Consider the following 5720-nt stretch of genomic DNA (forward strand, 5'->3'; position numbering starts at 1 on the left):
TAAAGGTTTATGCTTCCTGAAGCTGAAAGCCTTTGCCTGGTGATAACTCTCTGTGCACCCTGGCAGAGCATGTTTTGTGAATCCTGGTGCAAAGTCAGAACAAGTTGGGGGTCTCTCTGGCCTCTGACTGACAGGGGAGCTGAAGGCGGGGCTGGCTCCCACCTGGAAACTATTCATCAGTCCTGTAGTTTGCCCGGGATTCCAAGTCTCCCCTAATTTCTCCTGCAAGACTAGAACTCTCTGAGCTGCCCTTTAGTGGCAAACGAAATGAACTCATTAGCATTTGTAAGCAGGCCTGCGGGAGCCCGGCAGAAGGCATTCATTCTACAGAGATTCACACAAACGAGCCAACCTGCTACTCTAGCATCAGATTCAGAAACATCTTTCCCTGTTTCTCTCTTCTTCCCTGGATTTAATAGTCCTGGCCCTAGGGGTAACACAGCCATCGGCAAATCATAGCCCAGCACAAGGGACTCCAAAATCCAGTCTTTGGCATCTGTGCATATTTTTTTTATTCAATAAATGTAGGAGCATCTGCTGTGTCTCAGTCCTTATACAGCCGCCGAAGATAGAGTGATGAGCAAGACCAGGAAACTCTGCAGTAGCTCTTTACTTGGGGCTTACCATCTAACTGAGAGACAGACACTGGTGTGTGTTTGTGTGTCTGTCCGCATATACATCTATGTATGTATGTATGTGTATAAATTAAATCAATTTATGTTTATGTAGGTACACATAGATAATTATACACATATATTTATATGTGCACATATGTAAAATATAATTGTGATAAAAGCCAGAAATCATAAACTAGGGGGCACTGACCTGGTCAGGGAGCTTGGGAAGTCTTCCCTGAAGAAATGATGACTCAGCTGAGATATGAGGGATGACAGGGTATTAATTAGGGGAAGAAGGGAAGGAAACATTGCAGGCAGAGAAAACAGCATGTGCAAAGGCCCTGTGCTCTGAGGATGCAGGTGGCTGTGTCCGACTATATTTTTTAATGATGACTGCAACACACTATGGGCTATTCCACTACATTTCTTACAGTGTGACCCTGATACGCACCCAGGAAGATGAGGAGGCTACGTTTCTTTTTAAATTTTGGTGGGTCCGTGACTACAATAGAGGTGAGCCCATATGACTTTCAAGAGTAAACCTAAAAATCTTCCACCTGGTTCCCTTGGGCCCTAACCACCATGCTGTCAGGCAGCCATGCAGCCACATGGAAAGTCCCAGCTGATGACCCTCCTGGCAAAGGCCATTACCCTCCAAACATGTGAATGAGCCTTCAGATTATTTGAACCTGATGTCAAGTGGAACAGAGGTAAATTGCCCCCACTAGGCCTTTCCCAAATGCATATTTGTGAGCAAATAAATATCATCATTGTTTTAAGCCACTAAGAACTATGGCGCTTGTTCTGTTGCTGTGGATAACAGTATGTACAGGGAACCAGGAGATGGTACTACTCTGTGAGCTGAGAATGGAAAAGGGAGCCCAAGTGCTAGATCCACAACTTGCTAGAAGCCTAATGACATCAGAGGAGGCACCCCCTCAGAGCCTCCTGTGGTCTCATGGCTTGGCAGCTGGAGTGAGGGCTGGATTTCAGCCTCACTGTCCTCTCAGCCAAGCACGTTTTTCAGAACACACCCATACAACTATGCTATGGGGCCCCAGCTAGATCACAAAAGACCTCAGAGATGCCCTGGGTTAGGGATATTGGCCTTATTTTAGAAGCAATGGGGAACCAGGTAAAGGGACCAGAGGAGTAATTCCTATCACTTCAGTCCAGAAGCTCCCAACAGACTTCTTTTTTTTTTTTAATTTTTTGAAATGTTTTATTTATTTCTAGTAGAGAGAGAGAGAGACAGCGTGAGCAGGGGAGGGTCAGAGAGAGAGGGAGGCACAGACTCTGAAACAGGCTCCAGGCTCTGAGCTGGCAGTCAGCACAGAGCCCGACGCGGGGCTCGAACCCACAAACCGCGAGATCATGACCTAAGCGAAAGTCGGACGCTTAACCGACTAAGCCACCCAGGCGCCCCTCCCAACAGACTTCTAACAGCTGCTACCCACAGATTTCAGGTTCCTGATTCCAGGTAGAAAACGGGGCCAGAAAAGTCAGCCTTCCTGTCCTTCAGTCTTTTTCTTTTATAAAAGTGGAGATAATTTCTCTCAGTTACAGGCTCTACCTACATACTAACCCCAGTTTGGGCCTAACCCAGAATAGTTACAAGCTGGCTGATACTGATGATCACACTAAAATCTAGTCCCTTTGCCTTCTCAAGTTTTCCATTCTAGTGGCTTGGTTCTGACCCAATGTCTCAGATACTTTGGATTTTGATTTCTCCTCATATCTTTCCTCCACAGAAAGAGAATGACCTCCAACACCTTTCAAGAACAAAGTCAAGCTCTGTGCCGCGACCAGTACCCTCCCATATGGTGGGCCATGCACAGAACGAAGGGTAAGATGAATAAAGCATGGGTTGTGTAGGAGAAGGCACTATGGGCAAGCTTCACAATGCATCTTCTCCTATCCTTCTGAATAAGGACAACCTGATTTTGTTCACCTTGTGCATGTGATCACAGCTTCTCACGAAGGTTGGATTCCCTCTGGCCACCGGGCATTGAAGCTTAATTCACCTAAGTGAGTCATGGTGGTCTCATCTTTTGTGCCAAATGAATGGTTTGGACTTGAACCAATGAGATGTGAGGGGTTGTCTGCAGGGGAGCCTCTCCAAAAGTTTTCCTTACTCATGAAAAGGAATACAAGAGTCTCAATGTAACAGTCACATAGATTGCTTGCAGGATGCCTCATTTTCAGAACTGTAGCTGTCTTCTTGAGACTGTGAGGGACTCTCACCTAAAAGCATGAGTTCACAGGCTGAGGACGATCAAATGACAGGATGGAAATAACCTGCTTGCGTGAAGATACCATTGAACAACTAAATTACTAACCCTGGAGTCATTCTAACTCCAATCTGTTGTCCTATAAGACAATAAAAGATCTTATTGTTTAAGGCATTTTGTGTAAATTTTCTATTGCTTGGGACTAAAACATTCTCAAGTGATACAGTTTCTCTTGCAAACTCCCAGATCATACACTTAGATTTTTCTTCTACCTATGAGCAGAGGATGAGGAAGACACACTAATATTGTAAGCACCTACTCTGTGCCAGACATTGTGCTAAATGCTTTCCATTTAATCTTCACCCTGAGGTACTGTGTTGGGTTTTACAACACGGCTGCAAATTCTTTAAAGCTTTTTCCACCAAGAGGCGGGGTTGTTCTTTCATAATTAATCCTTTTGCTTAGATTTAATACATAAAGTTTCATAACCATTGAGCTCAACAATAATTTATGAAGTTATATGCATAAATATAACAATCTGATTTTTCTCTTAAATACAACGACTCATTAATATGTTAAAGAATAAAAGAGGTGGGATCTACATCTCTCCCTCTTGGATCTAGGTGGAGCTGTGGATACTTTAACCAACAGAACACAGTGAAAGGTTCAGTCATAAAAAGTTCTGCAGCCTTCTGTTTGTTCACTGGAGCCATATAAGGTGCTCTGGTTGACAGTCTTAGCGGCCAGCCTGCCAATCATCCTTGCTAAGTCTCCAAACACCTGATGGTGTCATCAAGACCCTTCAGAGCAACCCATCAGCCAGCTTGGTCACTTGGTATATATACCACCAAGTGACCTCTGTTGATACCACATGGAACAGAAGAGTCGCTCAGCCAAGCCCTGCCTAGAATTACAAGATATAATAAAATGGCTGTCGGTTAAGCCCCCACATTATTGAAATACTTTGTTATACAGCAATAATCAGCATAAGATTGGGTTTGTTACTTCTTTGCAGATAGGAATAACTAAACCAAGACGCAGGTCATTAAGTAGCGGAGGCAGGATTCAATCTCAGTTTGTCTAGCTCTGAAGCCTAGATTCTTCCCAAAACGCTATAATGCCTGGATGTTCCTTGCTACTCAAGCACCACCCCCAGCCTTTACTCTCTTTTGAACTCTGGTTCACAATCCGGCTTCATTCTCCAGATTGACGGTTCCTACTTGACACTTCCTTCTATACTGTTGGATTTTCCAGCTGAAACAATCCATTTTGTCCTTTTCTACCAGCCTAACCATTGCTGCCAGCCCAATGGTACTCCTGTTCTCCTCCCCTCCCCCAGATTGTTCTGTTATCTCCCAGATTCAATCCCTGGCAGATGTAAGTGTTGTGCTTTTCATTTGAACCGCACAAATTTAGGGAGTGTCTGTTCAGTTCCAGGTACTTGGACAGGCACTTTGGAGGAAAACACAGAAGTCCACCTCAAACAGGATGGACTATGGAAGGCTTACGTTCAATTTGTTAGCAGAGACACCCACGTAGAAACATCTGGGTGGACACTGCGTTCTTTCGAAGGAAGTAAGACATCCATTTCAGAGTTGTGCCTGCCACGTTCCGCAACTCCCTAAAAACTCATCAGTCGTCATGGGTTTAGCTTAGTTTAGTTTTAACATATGAAGGCATTTCTGACCTCTGTCCTTAGCCTGGCTTACCAGCCTTGGCTCTGAAGACCCTCAGAGAGCTCTTGCTTCCTCTCTGAAAGAGCAAAACTTGGTCACTACCGAAGAAGTTGAAAAGATGCCGTGCTGGTTATCAAGTCACAACAACCTTTGCTTTCTCCCCAACCCTCATGGGTTCCCTTTGTGTTTCTTCTTTTGTCCTTACCTGTTTTTGCATCCAGGTCAGTCCCTGCCTGCGCTTACCCCGCTGGAATCTTGGGTCCTGTGTCTTCAGGGGCGAAAAACTAGCTGGTCCTTGGGTGGCCTCAAGTCCCTGAGCTAAAGAATCCTCAAGCTCACTTTTCCTTGGTGCCCCCTCTGCTAGTTAGTTAGGGAAACAAGATGGCTTCTGGGGCCGAGACAGTCTAATCAGACCAGACACAGAAAACTCCCAGCTAATCAGACAGAGGAGTGGCTGGAATGTTTTGAGTAGAAGTGAGCACATTTTATTTTACAATTCCTGTGTCCCGTGGATGAAAGGAGTGGAGAAAGTAGGTACTGGCCCAGCTCTACCACCTACCAGCTGGATGACTCTGAAAAAGATTCTTAACTTCTCTGACTCTCAGTTTCTTTATCCGTAAAACGGGGGCCATAATTGTATCCACCTCACACTGTTGTTGTGAGTGTGCAAGGAAATCATACAAGTCAAGCACAAAGCACAGTGCCTGCCGTGGCAAAGGCTGAATACATGGGAGCCATTGATCATCACTGTCATTTCCAAGTTCAGGCAACATGCCCTCTCAGTGCCTCAAAGGGCTTGAATCCTGTGCTTGTGATTGAAAGGGTTAACTCCTGGAAGGCACCTTTTAGTTCCTGGTAAAGTTCAGCCTGAAAGCTGGATCAAATGACTCTGGGGTTTTCCTTTCCAAGCGGGTGGTTTGGGGGCTCTGACTGCCCCACCTGCCCCAAAAGGGGGTGGGAGCCTGTTCAAGGAGGAGCCAGGTGGAACTGGATTTTCTTCCCGTGTTGCTTTAGCATGATGTGTCTCATAGTCCTTTGTTCTCCCAAACAAAGCCAAGGGAAAACTTCCGAGCTGGCAAACACCAGGCTACAAACCCAGGCTGGGGTGGTGTGCTGAGCTACTTCCGCCTGAGGAGAGCACAGAGCCCCCCCCTTGCCTCTCCACCCCTTCCCCCCAACCCCATCCCCTGCCTGTG

This window comes from Crocuta crocuta, unplaced genomic scaffold (genome assembly GCF_008692635.1).
Source record: "Crocuta crocuta isolate KB4526 unplaced genomic scaffold, BGI_CrCroc_1.0 scaffold138, whole genome shotgun sequence".
In the NCBI taxonomy this organism is placed as follows: domain Eukaryota; kingdom Metazoa; phylum Chordata; class Mammalia; order Carnivora; family Hyaenidae; genus Crocuta; species Crocuta crocuta.